Below are 21917 nucleotides of genomic sequence, written 5' to 3'. Positions count from 1 at the left end.
GAAAAGGTTCGTTGCTCTTACTCTATATTATTGAATTTAAAACTAGGACTAGAGCCGAGGATTCGAATACGTGATTTATTTGATATCGAAGTTGGCGTGAACTTTAGAATGTATGTGACCAATTCCAAGTTGCTTCTTCTTATTTTAGAGTATTTGCTTTGTAGTGTGAATTTGCTACTGACTTTGGCCTTTATGTTTAATTATTGCATAAAATTTCTCAAAGATTGTGCCTTTGGCAAGTTTGCAATCTCGTCCTCGATTTATCTTGTTGTTTTCATTTCCAAACTTTTAAATAGCGGTGGGTAGAATGGTCGTAAGCTATGAGTTTGATATATACACTAGATGGCTAGAGAAAATATGTTGTTGTTTTTTAGGTCTTTGTCGAGTTTCTATTCTTTGAAATTTGCGCTATTTAAATAAATGAGGATTGCGTAAGCATTTTGTTGGTCTTTCGTGTATCTTTGTTTCACCGACTCCTTTGTTTATTAAAAGGGTGGGGGGTTCTGCTCTCTGTCATGGCCAATGAGTTATCAAACTATTTGTGAAAAAATGAGTTTTGAACATTGGTTTGTTGCTTATTTTTGGAGAGAAAGGTATTGGCAAATCTAGGAAACATTTGCACTACAAGGGAAGCAAATTCAACAGGATTATTCCAAGCTTCATGCTTCAGGGAGGTTATATCACTCTCGGGGATGGAAGAGGTCGAGAATCAATCTACGGAGAGAAGTTTCCCGATGAAAACTTCAAGTTGAAACATATTGGACCTGGTACTTAACTACTTTTGTTGTCTTGTTAGTGGGATTATTATATGAAAGGTTGTTATGTGTTTAGAATCGAGACATGAGAGTTCTGTTGGTGAAATAATACCTAACTAGAAGGGTTATAACAACTTGTTGAATTGAAAAATGTTCGTTGAAGATTATATTTTTTAGGGCAACGGATATTTATCCTTGTTTTCTTTCAATGTGTAGGCCTTCTCTCTATGGCAAAAGCAGATCCCGACATCAATGGGTCTCAATTCTTCATTACAATTTTGTAACAACCAGTGGTGAGTGAACCATGCATTTAACAATGGAATTTTGTACTGCTAAGAGCTAGTGAATGATCTCGTATAGTTGAGGGCTTTCTATTTATTTATTCCTGGCTAATTATGTGAAAATATTCTCATTGTTCGCTTTTTTATATTGAAGTGTTTTGAATTTTGTGTGAAGTGATTACTTATTTTAGTTAAATAAAATATAGGGCGCTCGAGAAAAGAAACGCTATCGATCCACTTGCCAGGTTTGAGGAGAAACCACTTACTTGGAAATTAATTGAGGTATTATATATTCTTAATTGTTCAGACTAGCTATGATCTCTGTTCGTATCCTAGCATTCGTTCTATGAAGGACACTAACCAAGTATTGAATTCTCTTTTCCTGCACGTTTCCACGAAATACTCAATTGTTTCTGTCTTGGCATGACAAATAGTGTAAAACCGTAGCAACAAGATAGTAGTTACACCAGTTATATTTCAAGTGTTTCTTTTTTGCATTTCCTATGAGATGACCAATGAACCTCCCTCCAAAGATTATATGTCCTCCCTTGAATACTTAACGACGATAGATTCTAGCTGAAAATCAACACTTGAAAATAAATATGAGTATGGGATTCCAAATCAGATTTGCACAACACACTTCCTTTTAATCAAATAGGGCCCCTTTTGACATATTTAATCAACGGTGGGTCACTTGAATTGGATAGCCAATGTAGTTGTGAAACTGTTGATATTACCTCCTTCCTTCAAATAGCCTTATTAACCCATTTCACTCATAGAAAATTAGGTCTAAAGATCTCATAAGTTGCCCATAAGCTGAATTTAACACCCTTAATAATTGTTTTTGTCATAGGGAATAGATATAATATGTATATCTCATCATAGGTTTCTATTTTAGTGTCCTCGGCAGCCCGTGTTGGGAGCGTATTATGCGGATATTATGTTTGCCGATATATGTTGGAGATTATCAAAGGAAGATATATTAATATTCTCCCAAATGTATGTTTTTTTTCTTTATTTGAATCATTTGCATCTTTTTTTTTTTGCAGTTCCATCTTAGGTAATTATTTTACTTTTCACATCATAAATACTATATTAACTACATTTTTTAGGTGTCGTGTGTATAATAGTTCATGCTTAACGCCCAAAAGAAATACATCGTTAGCAAATTGACGAGCTGTGGAATATTTGGGCTGAGTTCGCACTCCAATTTAAGCCTGAAAGCAATGATGGATGAAGATGATGATTATAATTTTTGGAAGATGCACATGGATGCGGCTAAGTGATGAGGATATAAGAATTTTAATTTATGTTTTGCAGAAGGTAGCGTATCTTTGATATTTGTTACCTCTTAAAAATATGATAAGACTTTGTATATTTGCTCAATGATTTTTCCTTATGGATTCAAATTAAATTTGAAAGTTATTTGTTGCGTAAAACTTGCTGAAGTTTCTGAATTGTAACAGGTTTAATTTCTATGAGCTATACGGTTGAATCGTGTAGGAGTTACGATAAAAATAGAATTATTAAAAAAAAATGTAAGAATCAAAGGGAACGGTTGTATCATCCCCCGTTCTCTTTGAAAAGGATCAACAATGGCGCCAAACACCCCTGTCAAAGAGAACGCCTTAACAAAGAGCCCGGTCCCCTTTTACACCCGTGCTGTTTGAAATATCAATGAGAGCAGTTCCCATTAGCAACCGTGCTATTTGAAATAACAACGAGCACGGGTTGACCATTTACCAACCGTTCTCATATGTCAAAAAGAACGCTTGGCCACAGGCCGGTTGAAAGACGCATTTAGAACGGTGCTTGACCGTTCTCCTTAATGGTTATTGTAGTAGTGTGAAAATCAAACTTAAATTTAAAAATTTTAATTCAAAATCAAACTCAAATTTAAAAATTTCAAACAAATTTAATCAAATTGAAGTTCAAAAATTTCAAACAAATTCAATCAAATTCAAGTTCAAAAATTTCAAACAAATTCAAGTTCAAAATTTCAATGTCAAAGTCAAGTTCAAGTTCAAAAATTCAATTTCAAGATTTCAAGCTAAAAAAAAAGAAAGCAAAAAATCTCTCCAAAAAAATATTTTCAAATTCAAGTTCAAATAAAAATTCATCTCAATTCAAGATTCATTCTTTCAAATGATCTTTCATTTATAAGCGGATTTATCATCAAATGACAAAAGAAAAAGGAAGGTTTATACCTCCAAAATGAGACCTGGACCGACAGTAGCAGGAGAAGTCCCCTTCTCCATTAGTTCGAGACGAACCATGGCCCTCATGTACCATATAAGGACCGCAAAGCTAGGAGTAACCCAGTACCAACGACCTAGGCTACTCAAGTTAGCAAGGAAGGAAAGAAGCTTCGTCGACAACCTCTCCCCTTTGTCTTCGAAGTAAATCAAGGACAGAAACCACCAGAGCCAGAGTCCGGCTCACTGCTCAGTTGTACATGGTGGAGGAGGCACCATCTCACTACCTGAAGTCATCTGAACTCTCGCCGGAGTCTTACCGTCAAAGTATTCCTTGACGTAAGAACTCGGGACTAGGCCAGATACCCTAGCCGCAGCCTTGGTCAGGTTCTAGCCGATCAAACCTCTAGCCTCGGCTGAATTTGCCCTCATGGCCGTCGCGGGCCAAACTATCAGCTCATCTCCGCAAGGCAAGTCGAAGATCATGCCGTAGTCCTCCAAAGTGACCCCGACCTCTCCAAAAGGCATATGGAAATTCGAAGTCATGTCCCAGAAGCGGTTTAGGAATGCTCAAATCAGGCACATATTGCCCCGAATCTTCTTCCCTTTGATCTCTCGCCAGCTACTCACCAAGGATCCGATTGCCTTCTCCTCCTTCGACTACTTCTCATAGGCCTCCATCATGGTCGTGTACCCAAAAAAGGACCTTATGTTCCCGACCCCTGAATTTTCAAGGTTTTATTAGCTTCTTAGCAAAGATAAAACAGATAAATATAATTGGTTTAATATAAAGACAAGGTCGAAGTTTACCATGCTCCTTGCCACTCGGTACAACAAGTGACTCTCCGCTGACTAAATGAGATGTCAACCAATCAATTTGTCTGCCCACTGAGGCGCAAGCACAAGCTGGCACCCTCTCCTCCTCACGTTTGCCCTTCGGGCCACCTCCTCTTCCTCCTCCATTTCCTCCCCGTGAACTACCTGGGTCAAAAAGGGATCAACGTCAACCTCCATGGTGTCTTGCCCCAAGGTAGAAGGTACATCCTTTGCAAAAGGAAAGAATAAAAGTGAAACTGAAGCATTTAGAGGTCGTTTTGAGTCATTTTCAAAGCATTTCTCAAGCTCTACCATCAAGCAAGTCGACAAAGTGATAAAACTACGTTCCTACGTAGCTAAACTAAGCCTAGTCATGGTCACGAGCCAAAAATTCGGCATCAATTCCCTACAATAAGCCTAAATCCATACAAAAGTGTCCCGGAAGACCTGTGAGAAATCAAAATTTCGACATGATAGGAAGTTTACCCATCATCCAAGGATTCTAAAACATCAAGTTTCATCGAAAATCGACAAGTTTTAAGCTGTTTTCGAGCCCTTTGAAACGGTTTAGCAAGATCGTCTTATTTTGATCTGATTTCATCAAAACTCAATGAAAAATAGAAATGAATATAAGGTTGTGCTCCTATCATGTTCAATTACGTATTTATAAGTCAATTTCAAGGGATAAATCCATTTGGGACGAAACCCCCAAATTTTCGACATGTTAGGGCATTCAAACCCTAATTTTTCTATCCTATTCAAGCAACAAATGTAATTTAAAGAAAAGACGAGACACATACCTGTATTTATCATGATTAATGGCGGATTTTGACCTAATTTTTGTAAAATTTGGTTAGGTTTTGGGTTTTTGTCGAGAGGAAAAAGAAGAAGAAAGGTTTATGTTTAAATGATATGAACTGACGATGAGTTATGTTTTACTCAGGCACGGATGAACCCAGGAGAAAACGCAGCTCTTTTTGCGCCCATTCCCCAGGCCTATTCTTTGCCGCGCCTATTCTTCAGCAAAGTTTTGCAGGAGCTTTCCTTTAAAGTTGTTATAAGCTTGTTAGGGTGGGCCCAAGTCCTATACTTTCCCGCCTTGGGATGTTTCCATTTACGCAACGGGTATTTTTACTCCGTAAATTTTCTACGGGTATACTCTTTTCATCCACCCCGTCTACATTCTCCCCAACGGTTGCATGGTTTTTTGCATCATGTCATATAGCAAGGTTCTTGTTGTTCTTTGGTATGTTGCCCCAGTATTTATCAAGCCAAAAGGCATCACGCGGTAACAATAGGTTCCCCATTGTGAGGTTAAAGTTGTCTTGTGCATATCTTACTCGGCCATTTTTATCTGATTGTACCTGGCATTCTCATCCATGAAAGATAAGAGGGCATGATTTTTTTGTATTATGAACCACGATATCAATGTGAGGTAATGGAAAATTGTCCTTCGAACATGCTTTGTTCAAATCACGAAAATCAATCCAAACCGCGCTTTCCCGTCTTCTTCGGTACTGGCACGACGTTGGCAACCCAATCTGAGTATTCCGACACCTTGATAAATCCATCGTTGAATTGTTTATCAATTTCTTCTTTGACTTTTAAGGACCACTCGGTTCGCCTTCTGTGTAACTTCTGCTTTACTGTCTTGAAACCCGGTTTGATTGAAATATTATGTTCAACAATTTCCATGTCAATTCCCGGTATGTCATTATAAGACAATGCAAGTACATCATTAAATTCACCCAATATGTCAACGAATCCTTGTTTCTCTGCGGGTAGGGGTGTTAATGAGACGAGACAACTCACAAGCAACTCGAGATCAGCTCCATCAAAGCTCAGCTCGAGCTTGGGCTCGGCTCGAGAGCTTAACGAGTCAAGCCGAGCAGAGGCTGGGTCGGCTTGAAAAGATTATGAACGGCTTGAACTTGTGTGATTATATAAGATATTGCTCATATTTTATAATAATATTTTATCATGATTATATCTTTGTATCACATATATCAAATGTCTCGCCGATTTGCCAATTATTTTACATTTAACCTTCAAGCCTTGTTATTAAAAATATCGGAAGAAAAAAAATCAAAAAATATTAACCATTATATATAAGCTTGATTTGAGCCCGAGTTTGACTCTATTTCGCGTTAAAGCTCGCAAGCTTAATAACGAGCACATTTTAAACAAGCTCGCTTAAGCTCGAATCGGCTCGAGATCGAACTTTGGTTCTTGAGCACAAGTCGAGCAAGGCCAAGCTCGGGCTCGACTCGGCTCGTTAGCACCCTTATCTGTGAGATCTAAGGTAGTTCATATCTTAAGCTTCTGCGGTTCTACTAATATTCCCACATTAATGGTTTCGGTATCCTCTATTACCGAGCTTCTTTGATCATATTCCTCCAGCCCTTTAACTAATTGTAGAGGTGGTTCAAACTCCTAATCATCCTCTATCTGTTTACCTTTGACCCCTTTCTCAATGTCATTACTAAAACAATCATTTTCAAGAATCGAATTGCTACATAAATAAGACAAGTCATAAGATAACTGGTTCATATTATTATTAATTTGAAATTGCGCAAAATGCGCTAACATTTGATCCAACTGATCAGAACTCAGCGGCGAGATAGGAGTATTTAGGACAGGCCCCAGAATACAAGCATTTGGAGGGGGTACATGAGAAGGAAAGATTGGGGTGGGGGTGTTTTCAACACTTGACTCCTTAGACTCAATCTTAGGACCCAACTCGGAATCAGACTCAGACTCAGACTCTTTATTGGAATCAGCATCTGGGTTGAATATTTTGCCTTCTCCAGTGGTCAAATTTAATAGTAATCCTCTATTGTCGGTCCATTTGATGGTTTTCCGCCATCCCGAGTTATTACTCTAAGGATCAACATCAGTGATGAGGGTAGATGGATCGAAACTTTCGCTCCTCAGGATCATATTTACCAAATCTTCATTTGGCACCACTAGCTTCTTTTCTTCTCCAAAGAGGAGAGCCATAGCTCTTTCATCAACATCAGGTGTCGGTTCAGTCTTAGCCGGTATCACGGTTAGAATATCCTCGGGGATATAGCAACCTTCTTGGAATACTTCGATTCCTGGGACCATTTGGTTTATCTTCGACTTGAATATGGGTTCAGAAAGGTCCATGCAAGAAATTTCCTCCCCTTCTCTTAAATAGTGGCCATTTAGAGTCAAATGATACGACTTTATTTCAATATCTTGATCTTCGATCGACCTTCCCTTCTTCTTTAGGAAGTCTTCTTCAGAACCCAAGCCTGAATGTTACTCCCTTCGCCACAGGTGGTTTTAGTTTTAATGCGTCTTCCTTTCGAAGGTAGATAGAGAAACCGAAGTACTTTGAAGTCTTGAGAATTACATCACAAACATGGCTTTCAGTATATAGATCCATATATTCCAATTCGGGATTGAGTTCAATCGCGTTGACAAGCTCGAAAAACATGAATTATTGATGACATCGGCGTTTATCTTAGAATAAACATCCCCTCTAGCTACCATTATTAGGGTGGCGTCAATGGTGACATCTTTGCCATAGAATGGAATCTTGATTTTCCGATGTAGGGTCAAAGATATGGCCCTTGCCGCATGAATCCAAGGCCTATCTAGCAATAAGTTGAAGGACGAGCACACATCTATCACCTGGCAGCTTATCTTCTTTTCTATTAGCCTAGTTCGAACCACTAGATTGACGAGTCCGGGGACTAGACACACTATGCCATGAAATGTGACACCCTTATATATAGCGTTAATTAAACACGTAAATTCTACAGAAAAACTTACAGGATACGTTTGTAATTGGTTCAACTAGACAAAACCTGTAATTTTTAAAACTTTTCTAAACCATTCACAAACATTTCCAAGAGGAGGGTGCCAAAACCTGCAAAAAAACTAACAAAACTAATTTACATAACTATGCTAAAGCCAAGAAAATATAGAGATACAAACCAAAGTAAAAGAGGGAGACATATGTCCCTTCAAAATATAAACATAACCAAAAGTCTAAAGGTTTACTACAAAAATAGTCAAACTAAGTCCAAGGTTCTTTTGCTCACTAGCTCGTCTGTGTACCCCATCTAATCATCTTCAACCTGTCAATCGCATTTTATACAAACACGAAAGCCACAATTCAGTGGGGAGTAACTTCGAGTCCTCCCAGCCACGAAATGTCATATTTAATGTAACATGTAAACAACACCACAAATAATCTAGATATCAAGTATTCTGACATATGAACACTAAACCGACCAAATTAAACTATCATGTGAAACATATAACAAGCAGTAATCCAAACTTTATCAATTGTAACCGGCTTACATCTCACCTATTACAATTCATAAAATCACCATATAAGAAAGGGCAATATATCAAAGACAGGCATAAGTTCTTAGTACGGTCAATAGTCACTCTGTAACTCGAGTCTATACCACGAGGTAGGGAAGGTAATCGAACCGGTATCTTGGCTCAGAGGTTCTATCAAAACATGGCCAAGACACAACACAACCCTAGCCTAAAATCTGCGCAGACCTAGACATGCGGATACACACCACCGCACCCAAGACCCACAATTTTTCTAAAACAAAGTGAGTACCCTAAGGAGTCCACCAAAGGGTTGGCTAGTACTTAAGCTGACCACTTACTCTCAAAATAAGTAACGAGGTCATGCCCCAACTTGGATATAAACCCACCAAGTCAGGAACACAAAGGCTATTAAGCAGTGAACATACACTCGTCAAAGACTATAAAGACCTATCTATGACAAACACAACAACCTGCAAGAAGTATTCAATACCAATTCCATTTCTAGCAATATTAACAATATTAAAGGTTTCAGGGAATCTAGAGCCGTTTCTACAATATAAGAAACTATTAAATTCAACCAACAACACATGTGAACTAAAACTTAATGAATGGCCTAAAACAAGAATAAGGCCAATTATCCATTTTTCACATTAATTTTCATCCAACCAAATTTTTACCCGCAACCCCAGCCCTGCGACAGGTACGGGTTAAATTGCGGCTGACCAATCACACAATTGGCTGACATCGATTCAGTCAAAGGGACTAAGGCTCAGTTTTCGGCATAATCATCCAAACATTACAATTATCGCTATAAAATTCATTTTGAGCCTATTCATTACAATTTCATTTTATAACCTATCCTAACATGTGTCAACTACCAAAATAAGCATAACTTCACCATCAAAATTTTATTTACTACTAACATTATTCATTTCATAAGACTACCCACATGTTACTTTTATTAAATATAACATTAATAAACCCGAAACGACAAATAATGCATGAAAAACCGCGAAACAAGCAACGGGCCATCCCGGGCCAGCCCAGGGCCTGCCGGGCCTGCTGGCCGCTACCCCCAACCCGCCATTTCTCCATTTTTGTTCAGTTTAACATCGTCTGAAGCATCAAATAATCGTACCCAATTCATTTCCATACTAATATGACAACTTAAACTAACAAAAGACATGAATTAGACATGAATTTAACCCATATTATCATGTGAAATAAACTACTCACACAACAATCACAAAATCATATAAGAAAACAAGATTGTGACATTAAACCGTCGAGTAACTCGAAATATGTTACCTTTAGCAACAAAATGAGCAATTAGCACCTTGAACACCAACCCTAATCTGCCAACTAACCACAATCTTCAACTATATACGAGTCTCCAAACTCGTCCTCTAAATCTTCACCTAAATAAACAATAAAAACACAATAATAAGCACAAAAACCGAAATTATGCCCAAAATCGTCTTAAATCGACTTAATGAAAACTGAAATTAATACATACTAGGATGTAGATCTCGAAGAGAGGATTCCGAAAATATAAATTTTGCGAAAATCGGACTAGAAACGAGTGAGTTATGGTGAAAATTAGCTTAAAAGCTTAGGTTTTATGGTGTTTTTGATTTGGAATGCTTTAGAATGCTAAGGAAGGTGTAGTTGGAAAAGAAAAATCAGAATGAAAGGAGGGAGAGGGAGGTGTGCCGCGGAAATGAGAGGAAAGGAGCGGGATTGACGGAATTTCATGAGTCGGTTTTAGCTCGTTTCGACGATATTTAGAACCGCTTGTCAATTGCAAATTCCGACAAGACCAAAGTTCTTAAACACGAGATTACAAGAAGATTGAGTATTCATATGACCCATTTCCAAAATCGTTTGCCAAATTTTCAAAAGAGTTGTCATTTTTCCCGATATGCCCTTATTTCGAAATAAAAAGTTTTTACACGGTTTAAACTATTTTTAAACATTTCGAAACTATCAAAATAAATACTTTACTTCAAAATATAATAAAATTATATTTCTTTGAATTATTATTACTTCAAATACATTAATATCCAATTTTACTTGATTAATAAATTACTTCCGCAATATAATAATGGTCCGAAATTACGGGGTGTTACATTAAATGCCCGAACCGTTTGTGTAGTGGGAATGAAGTCATTATTTTCGAGGCCCATAATATGGGCCATTTTTAGTGGAAGTACATTGACTGCGGATCCGTCATCGAGAAGGGTCATAGGAATATGCTTGTTGAGGTATACTACAACAATGTTTAGGGTCAGGTCGTGCTTAGGCCCAAACGGTGGTAGATCTTCATCGGAAAATGGTACGGCGTTAGTGAGCTGCGACTGATTTTGAGCAATATAAGTGACCATATCTTCTGGAGTGGTGCTCGATGACATATTTATTAGGGCTCGCAAAAAAGCTTAGCGATGCTCGAACGAACGCACCATAAGTTACCAAATGGATACGTCGGCCTTAGTCTTTTGAAATTGCTTGATAAGGGAAGCCTCTGAGGTCGACCCTTCACCAAGAACCTCGACTATTGTAGGATTTTTTGGGGACGTCTTTTCCAGAACGTCCTTCGAAACAGAGCTATGGTTAGCCTTCTCTACACGATATGGGCGCCCAGCTCGAGTCAAATGGTTAGACTCGAGTGCATCTTTTCTTATTCTCAAGATTTCCTCTTGAGTATGTGGAATAGAGGCACCTTCACTGAGATAAACATCGTCTTCGTCGTCAGCCCAAACACCATTAACTTCGTTGGCACTTCGAAAGATATATGGGGTATAATCAATAACAAAATCCCCAATTAGAATTTCATTCTTTAGGCTTGGCATGAATTCGGAACAATCCACAAATATCTTTCGGATAAACACCCCTTTCAGATGGCATGGGCGAATGAGATGGGAATAATCTACAATGTCTTTGTAACACCCCCATCTACCAAGGAGCCTTAGCAAGACCTTCCCTAGTAGATAAAGGCGTTACCACCTCGGTTGCCCGAGGTCACTAATAATCAAGTGTCGATAAAAGAACAGTTACATTAATTACAGCGATTTAAAACCAACAGACGATACAAAAGATACAACTCAAGACTACTATCAGCAATGTGAAAGTATCTCTGCCATGACTCGTGATAGACTCGTCCCTCCAAGCACCCAGCTAAGATCCGTATATCAACCTGCTAAAACTGACTGCTCACCATAGTTTATCACGGCAGACATAAAACAAAGAGACAGCACAACAAAACCACACAAGATCAGCAACTGAGGTAACAAGTACAAAAGCAGACTCAACACAATTACAACAATACACATACGCACCACCTCCTCCAACCAACCACACATCTCTGAGTACCCAAAGGTCTAGTCCTGCCAGTGGGGGACCGCAGCCGTTCCGACCTAAGCCCCGCTCATTAATCCGAGCGATAAACCCATGTTCCTTAATGTGCACATCCCCTCTTATCGCGGGTTCCACAGAGGGCGAATCAATGGCGTGAAACCACTCCTGCAAGTGACTCCACTCAGCCGAGGACGCACCTCGAGAACTACAGACAAACAATCACATCCTATTTCAACACAATGTTAAACAACTACCACAACCAATCATCAACAATGACACCAATCCAATTATACACCAACAATAGACCCTCTAGAAAATCAACATTACTGAGTAGGTGCACCTACCTTTAGCAAACCGTAACGATTCCTCATCCGATCATAAGATAACAAGCAACCACCAAAACCACCTATAACAACCAGCATAACTATTTATTACTACTACCATAACCATAACTGAAATCAAGGGAGGCGATGATGTCGATGATGACAACATACCTATACAAAGCAATCCGGCATCAAGACCGCTGCCCGACTCAAGCATCCCATCCCTATGGTGTAACCATCCTCAAAGGCCTCAAGGAGAGGAACTATGGTGGAGGAGAAGTAGAATGACGGCATTTAGGTTTTGGAAGAAAGGAGAAATGATTTGGGTTTCACTATTATACGATTTATAATTCCCCGGTGCAAACCCGTTACTCGATCGAGTAACGCACTTACTCGATTGGGTGGCACCTACTCGATCGAGTTCCCAAGATACTCAATCGAGTAGCCTCCGCTAGATCGAGTAACACGTACTCAAATACTCACATCATCACAAGTCATCACTCTTAAGGTTTTCCGAAGGGCAAGGTAGGTGTCTAAGGTCTGTCAACGGGTCCCTAAAAGAACGGGTATTACAGTCCTCCCCCCTTAAAAAGAACTTCGTCTCCGATGTTCTACTCATCCTCCCCCACGACACAAGGTCAAAGGAACCAAGGCAAACTACGACTATCCATCCGACACAGGCCAACACAACCATTCATGAATACCACCCCGATATGAATGTTCACCAACCATCATCACCATCTACCTTAGCGCACATTACACAACACGATTTCCTATCATATCATTTACTTCCTACCAAATCACCAAACTTCCTATTAAATCACCAAGCACACCTTGTATACAAGAACGACCAACTCCACTATCACTTGTACTTATCTCATGTTATTACTCAAATTAAGCCAACACGACTATCTATTTATTCCCCCATCAATTACTTGCCAAAACTCAGCTGTTCATTCAAATCAATTACTTGCCAACAATCGTTTATTATCAATTACCCAAAAGCAGATCACTTACACACAACATACCATTCCTTTGCCTTTACATTAATTCCTTTAAATTATTTTTGTTACTCAACCATGCAACAACGATTCGATTATTTAACAACTACCACACCATTACATAACAACTTTGTGGACAAATACTTGGAAACGAACTACAACAATATGATAAGTTATTCAACAATTGCAAACTACCACTCAATTATACAATAACCACTACTAAATTACCCAACCAACCATTTAAAATACTATAAAATTGTCATTATTACGTCATTTTCCCATGCGACAATACTCTTCCCCTCTTAAAAGGAACTTCGTCCCCGAAGTTCACTATCAAAACAACTTAATTATTACAGAAGGCGATAAATTCTTATTCCACATTGACGTTACGAACAAATCATATGATCCATTTGGACTCATATCAACAATGATACTTCCTTGACATTACATAAATATGATTCATTTTTATGAAAACCATCGGTATAGCGAACCTTACAAAGAGACATCCTGTCATCAACTATCATCCATGTCATCAACTAATTTCTTATGCGACCGTAACAATTACGCAACAAGAATTATAACCATTATTCAAAATCTCCCTTGAGGCAAATTGACCTAGCATGCAAAAGTGTATGAATCAAACCCATATTGTACAAACCACATCTATATATAACTTCATAAACCATACTCGACTCCCGAAAATGGTGCCACTTACCCAAAACAAGGAACAGCAAATAGAAGAACCACAAGCTTGAAGATCTAAACAACTTTTGAAACGAAATACACATCATACAGGGGTACTCGATCGAGCTCGTAAGGTACTCGATCGAGTTAACGTTACTCGATCGAGTTCAGCAGCTACTCGATCGGGTACGTCGAGATCAGAATGCAACTCCATATCACCCCCTGCAGGTACTCGATCGAGTGAGGGGGACTCGATCGAGTAGCCCAGGTCGATATCCCAATTAATCACCTAACAAAGCCACAGGAACATATATATATATATATATATATATATATATGTATATATATATATATATATATATATATATATATATATATATACATGAGTCGGAATTTCCTTTCCGATACCAACTACCTTCGTAAAAGTACGAGAAACGTCCAAAGTACGGCCTTATGGCCACATACAAATCGAAAATGTAACAAAAGTACTAACAAACCAAGTACCAACAAACCAACAAATCATCAAACTAAGTACTAGCTACGATAAATCCACGGAAACGAGTACATATATAACAAAACCAAAGAAACCAGCATCACTCCATGGCCTGCTCCTTCATCTCCTCATCGCCACCACCGCCTCCGGACGTGCCCGCTCCAGATGTGCCCTCACCCGCGACATTACTAGTGCTAAAATCTGCTCCAACTCGCCATGGTGCCAAGCAACCGTAGGGGTAACTCGCAGGCTCTCCCCAAGTAGTCTGATCCACGCCAAAGGAGTGAAAGACCCCGCTATCATCTCCAACACCTCTCCACCACACCGGCTTAACTACCTCGGTCCCAATGCCCTGAACATAAGCCATCTCATGGAGGTTTCTGGAGTGTCAAGGTGGCAGACACTCTTTCCGTGAGCTCACTCACCCTCTCTTAGATCTCATTATTATCGTCACATTATCCAATACTATTAGGCAACTATCAGTACTTTCACCCTCTCTACTACATCCACAAACATTTCCACTCAACCACAAACCTTCACAGTTCATCATTACGAATTACATATACACTAATCAATACCAGAGATTGCATCACAGTTGTTTCTACTTATCTATCATACACACTATGCACATAATTCCCAACTCAATATCCCCAGACTCGGTGACTGGCTTAAGCATAATGGGCCCGTGATTTTGAAATGAGGGCTCCTACTCACCCAAAATCAAGCATCAGCTGGGGCTCCAAACATACATACACCAGGTTCATTTTATTAGACTCACTACATTCATTGGGCTCATTAGTTACAAGTTCCAAAATCGCCGCTCTGATACCACTTTGTAACACCCCCATCTACGAAGGAGCCTTAACAAGACCTTCCCTAGTAGATAAAGGCGTTACCATCTCGGTTGCCCGAGGTCAGTAATAATCAAGTGTCGATAAAAGAACAGTTACATTAATAACAGCGATTTAAAACCAACAAACGATACAAAAGATACAACTCAAGACTACTATCAGCTATGTAAAATTATCTCTGCCATGACGCGTGATAGACTCTTCCCTCCAAGCACCCAGCTAAGATCTGTACATCAACGTGCTAAGACTGACTGCTCACCATAGTGGATCACGGCAGACATAAAACAAATAGACAACACAACAAAACTGTTGGAGTAAGTGTCCTCAACAATAGTGAGATCACATTAATATATATCATAATAAGAATACGTAAGAAATGATTCAATTATATAGTCAACTGATCAACATTAATCGGTAATAATTGGCTAACTAAAGTTTGACATTACTGTCGTTTGACAGTGGTGATCAGTTGATCCCTTAAGGTCACACCTAAAGGACGATTCCCAAACTGTAAAGTTAATTAATTGTATATCGATATAGATTAATTAATTCCTTAAATTGAACAAATTTTATTGAATAAGAGAGAGTTATATATCTTATTGTAATTTGATTAAATAAGATTCAATTTAGTAATTAAATTTGTTATATTACTAAAATTAATTAAAGTTTATGAAACATTTTAGATATGAGTAATTGGTTAGTTATAATTACAACATGTTGTAGATTATATTAACTAGACTTAATGTCACCCATTTTATATATATATATATATAATTGTGAATTACTTGTTAATTTGTTAAATGTAATTTATTTAATATATAATGATATTTAATTTGTTAAATATGCATTATTATGCCAAATGACATGTTACATATCAAATGTCACAACATATTACAAATGACAAATTACAAAAGAGAATATGGACTCCATTTTAAGTCATGTGCACCGGTTTTAGTGGGTTATTTTAGAGTGTTGATAGTTGTTGTTTTTTAATGCAAAAAGAAACACTATAATTACCTAAGGAGGCTAGATCCCTACCTATGGTTTTTGAGAAGGCAAAAAGAAAAAGACCACTCACCCTTACCCATGTAAAAAACCGGTTGCCCTATGCTAACAGGAGAATTGATTCTTATTTTACATCATTCTTATTCCAATCTCATGCTTATCTCTCTCTTTTTCTCTCTACATAAAATTGTTTTGTGCATAAAACTTGTTCAATAATTCTAACAATGCATTAATATTAGTAAAGTAGTAATAATAATAATATTAGAATTAATATTTAAGGTAACTAATACATATTATCTAGTTAGTAATTTTATTAGTTTTTGGGTTAGTCTTAGGTGCAACTAAGAGGAGTGTCTATATATTTGAGACTTGAAGATCTTGGAGGATCATCCATTATATTTAAGCTAAAGAACAAATACGGAAGGTGTCCTCATTTGTGCCCAAATTTTATTCGAACCATATTGTATGTAAGAAAAATGATTTTCTCCTTATATTTCATTATTTTGTTATGCATGCACTAGATCCACATAAATATAAATTATGGGTAATTTATAAAGTGAATTAGATGAGTCTAATAGGGGTATATGAACCTAACAATTGGCATCAACAGCTTTGGTGTTGCATGCATAATCGGTTTGGTTTTTCCGAGTTAGTTGTAACTTAATTAAAACTAGATATTTTGTGATTTATAAGGATAAAGCCACAAAAATTTTTGCATGTTATACATTCTGGATATAAAATATTTTTAGGTCATATTGATGATTTATGGATGATTATTGCTTATTTTAATGATTTTTAGTTAAATAATTACTTTTTTATGAGTAAAATGAACTTTTATTTACTAAAACTAGTTAAATTTCACTACTGGCCGTGATTTTTTGGAATGACCTCACATGCATATTTTATGTATTGTATGTAAAATTTCATATTAATGTGATTAATATTGCATGATTTATGATTTTTATGTGATAAAAATGGTATTAATGGAGGTTAAATGACTAAAAATAGTTATACTTTGAAACAGGCCATGAAATTTTAATATGACATCACATGCATATTTTTACAGATTTTATGTAAAATTTGAGATAAATGTGATTTATTATGCATGATTTATAATTTTAATGGTTAAAATGATATAAATAGTGACTATTTTTAGCAAAAATAGCTAAAATGAATTTTATGGCATGAAATTTTTCGCTAATGTTGTATATATGATATGAACATCAGATCTAAAGTTGCATGATTAATTTTGATTGATTTGGTATGTTTATTGATTTTTATGTGGTAAAATCGATAAAAGGGCAAATTTATTAGTCATAAAATTATTTCAAAATTTTTGGCTGAAATTTTGCCATTTCCAGGTTCTGCAAATTATTTAGGAATGTTCAAAATTTTGATTTTGATTTTTTTTTCATGATTTTTATGTTTAATTTGGAATTAAATGGTAAAAGTTATGATTTATATGATTTAATGAAGTAAATTATAAATATATTGTGGGTAAATTTTATTGAGTTTCTTGAATCTTGGTAATATTCCAGTATATTGAAAAATATGATTTCGAATTTTTTCAAATTTTTAGGACTTATTGGGAATTATTTCATAATTGTTATAATTAAAAGAAATTTAATAAGCAATAATACAAAACCAAGTTGAATTATAGTCAAAATTTAAGTGAAGACTAATTTTTGAGTCCTAATTGAGTTAAGGTAATTAACTTGAGCTTAAATTTGATTTAAGTATTGATTTGTGATTTTAATAAGTTACGATCAAGCATTTTCATAGAACCGAATTATATACATTATAAGGTTTAAGTAGGGCAATTTGGCACATTAATTTGGCATGTTAATCACATATAATAATGCTGCATTTTTATTGATGAATGTCATAATTTATTTATGTAATTTTGAGTTATGTAATTTTATCTTAGTATGGCCTTAGTTTTAATAGGTATTACTCGCAATGTAAGGGAATACCGATTCAGTTGTAATTTTAATGTGATCTCGTATCACTTTTATTTTTACTAGTTTTTCATATTACAAATGTATAATAGGAATAGCTATGTATTTTATTATTAATTGTAATTCCGGAGTTCCTTCAAGACGATATGATATGGTTCATTTCAGAAAGAGATTCTTTTTCGTTTAGCAATCAAGCACTTAAGTTGTTAAGAATATGACAATGTTAAATTGGTAAATTAATTTGTTAGAAATTTTGATTGACTAAGTACCATAATAGAGTTCATCCTTGTGAAGGATTAACTAGGAATTTATATGAAGATAAGTCTTCATCAAGTAGAAATTCTTGAAGCGAGTGAGAGCTATATGAAGTAAAGTTCCTGTCTTAATTGTTAAGGATAGAACTAGGCTCGAAAGAGAAGGTGTTAGACATTAAAATAGATACAAACGTCAATAAGTAAAGATCAAAGAAGTTGGTTGTGTGACCCCAACATATTCCTTCTTGAATATCTGTGACATTGACATTGCATTCTTGCCAGTTACCACATCATGAGTATTTGATACAAATTTGTGGATTTCATCATAATATTTGGCATTATCGTGTGACGATTAGCAAGAATAACTTCTGGAATTTGCATGAATGGAACTAGGGTAGTTGCCATTTCATCCATGAACATATAAGTATTATAGTGTACTCATTTTAAGTTTTGTATTTAGACATGTACCTCAAATAATTTTTATGGTGTACACTAAATCTAAATAAGAATATAATTCAAGTTTTTTGTATAAAACACAAAGGTAATTATACAATTAAAACAAGCGTTGTGCCCTTACATACCACGATTAAGTTTACGGTGAGACCATTGACACGGCTATCGTGTACCCTGTCAAAGATAAAACCTAACGGTCTCAACTAAAATGTAGTATAGGCAGTCGAGTATCGAATCCACAGGGAGGCGGTGCAATTATCAGTTGCCTAATTCTAATCTTAAGGTAACAAATGGGGGTTGTTTGAATTGGTTGCTAAACTACGAGATTTAAAAGAAGAGAAATAAAGTAAAGAGCAGTAAAAGCAAGGAAATAAGATTAAACTATCAGATAAAGAGGGACATGTCGGGAATTCGGTTCACTACGGTAGTCCAGTGACTCAGCTGTAAATGACTCAGAAGAATTAATGTAAGACGAATGTTGAAAGGTCCTTTCGGTCCACTTTCTATCCTAAATTACCACTAACTTAACTTTCATCCTCATTAGGGTAGTCTACTGTTCGTAGCAAGCCTATTTAGTCCAATCTTTCGATCTAGGAGTAATTTTAGCCAGATTAAAGGATGACATAGAAGCGTGCACTCAACTAAGTAGAATAAATACAATTAAATTGCTATGGTGTCAGGGTCTCACAACTAATTCATCTAATTCATTTACTACATCGTCACATTTCTACCGCAGATCCCCTAATCCCAACATGAAAGGGGTTTAGCTACTCATGTCGCTAATTAAACTAACAACAATTAAATTCCCAGCAATAAACATTATGAAATAAACAATAAATCGCATAAAAGAGAAATTAGGGCAGAAGAAATAATGAGACAAACAAAAGGTCAATTATTATTAAAGGAAGAGAAGGAATTACAATCAATGCGAATCCGGCGTAGAGAACAATCGAATCCGAGCAATAATAATCCCAAAACAAGGTTACAGTCAAGAAGAATGAAGTACCCAGTAAAAGTTTTATGTAAACTGACTAAGATAAAAGCTAGATAGTCCTAATAACCTAGTAAAGCGTGCTTAAATAGCAAAGTAAATAAGTTTAGCGGAATAAACATTCACACGGGCTGATTAAAGCCCATAACCATCAAAACCACTCGATCGAGTGGATTAAAACCACTCGATCGACCAAATCCTCAGCCAAAACTACTCGATCGACCAGAAAAGTCCTCGATCGAGTAGATGGTCTTTCTGCAAGTTAAGGATCGAGTACAAAGTGCTCGATCGACCACTCTGGGACGTAGAAACCACTCGATCGAGTGGTAAAACAGCTCGATCGAGTACTTTGACTTCATTTCAGCTCGAGTCTGCGCCTTTTAATGCCTCGTAATCCGTGCCATGACGCTTCCAAAAACCGTATCTCACTCTGAAAAATCCCGTCTCCTCTAAATGCATGCAAAAAGGACGAAAAAGTGTACGATTCCACTACTTCCGCGTTCATTTCTACAAAATAGACAAAACGAACCAAAGTAGCCAATTCGGGGCAAAATACCATAAAAATAATATAAAAATGCATAGAAATACGTGCTGAAATAGGCTAAAAAGACTATACATTAGGCACGTATCAACCATACAAATCAGGTAATTATATTCAAGCTAGAAATAAATGTCATATTTACAAGACTCAAGTTGGTGACCCCAATCATTTCTCAATTCTCGATTGAAAATCGCATTTAGAAAGTAGTTTTGACTAGTCTCCCAAACCGCTTAATTCGGAATCTTTTGATATGTGCGAATCTTGTATTCAAAGGAAGTTAATTCCTGAATTTTTCTGGAAAAGGATTATGAATAGAGCAAAATATTCGCCCAATTTACACTTTGAAGTGTATGGTCGAATACAATTTCAATCACAAAAGGTTATTACTTTTTCATCTCTGTTACCAACGAACTAGGTACATACTAGGTATCCACTTAATGAGGTAAGAAGATAAATTCTTTGAATAAGGTCAATGAATGTTTAAAAGGTATCAAAACCTACAGATTATAAAACCAAAGTATTAGTACTTTGTTAAGGTTGGGAACAATAATGTGTGACTTTTATCTGCAACATATAGAGTGTGATATGGTATCACAAGATAACTTTCATAATCACACCCTATAACGACAAGGTGTATTAGAAAGTTACAAAGAATCCTATACGATATGATTGAATCTTTACTATAATGTTGAAGGTAGTTCCTGTTATAAAATTTGTCTGGCATTTAAATTTTCCACTAATATAAAACATGGTTAAAGCAATCATCTACTTTTCATATGAGATATGTTTAGGCATGGTACCTAAATTGTAGCTTGTTTCGATAGTAAACATGTGATATGTCTTCCTACATGATCACGAGAACAAAGGGTTTGTGGCTCGTGATGCTGTCTATTAAAGAAATGAAGAGTATTTCTTAAAGACAGAGTGGGAAAAAATATTCAAGAGCCACAAACTGAGAATAAGACGTAGGAAGATGTTCCTTCTTGGTCAAGATCAGTAATTATTGATTCAAAAACTAAGTGGATAGGAGTCATGTTATTTTTGGAAGTAACAAACCTGTAACTTATTTATATGCTTTATCTAGTCTCAACTCCACAAGAGTCCGAAATGAATATAAACATAAAGATATTTACTTAGCTTCGTTGATTGGTGGGAAAGGGTTTTACACGCAACAACAACGCTTCATTAAAATTCGAATTTCATAGTTGGATTTAAAAATCATCTTCCATGAATTTTTGAAAATCTCAACTATCCTAACGTAGGATGAAAACTTAAGAAAAAGTTTTAAGTAGAAGTTAAGGAGTTGAATTATACATTTTGATCATGTGATAAAATTTTCTCGAATTATCGAGTAGTTCTGTTTATACATGGAGTTTAGTGGGAGTAATATGGTGTTACTAGTCTTATGTGTAAGGGACATATTGATAATTGTGAATGAGGGAAGACTTAGGATAAGAATAATACATCTCTAAGGTATCCAGACCTATAAAGATAGTTCTAAGAGGATATTAGCGTTGAATGAATGTTCTTATGTTAATAAGAATCTTGACAAGTTCAAAAGTATTGAATATGTAGAAATTGTATCCACATGCTTCCGCTGAGGGATTAATTCATTATGCTAAGATGTATCACCATTCTTAAA

At 36.4% G+C, this 21917-nt stretch overlaps 1 long non-coding RNA gene across 1 annotated transcript; it reads left to right on the top strand.

Moving 5' to 3' along the window:
- The first annotated feature begins 1222 nt into the window (after window positions 1-1222).
- Window positions 1223-2480, top strand: LOC141634168 (uncharacterized). Its single transcript, XR_012538925.1, has 3 exons — window positions 1223-1318; window positions 1935-2035; window positions 2149-2480. It is a non-coding gene; the product is annotated as an uncharacterized LOC141634168 (long non-coding RNA).
- Window positions 2481-21917: the final 19437 nt, after the last annotated feature.

Source organism: Silene latifolia, chromosome Y (genome assembly GCF_048544455.1).
Source record: "Silene latifolia isolate original U9 population chromosome Y, ASM4854445v1, whole genome shotgun sequence".
Taxonomy (NCBI): Eukaryota; Viridiplantae; Streptophyta; class Magnoliopsida; order Caryophyllales; family Caryophyllaceae; genus Silene; species Silene latifolia.
Note: the sequence above shows the minus strand (reverse complement) of the source record. Positions and strands in the feature narration are given on the sequence as shown.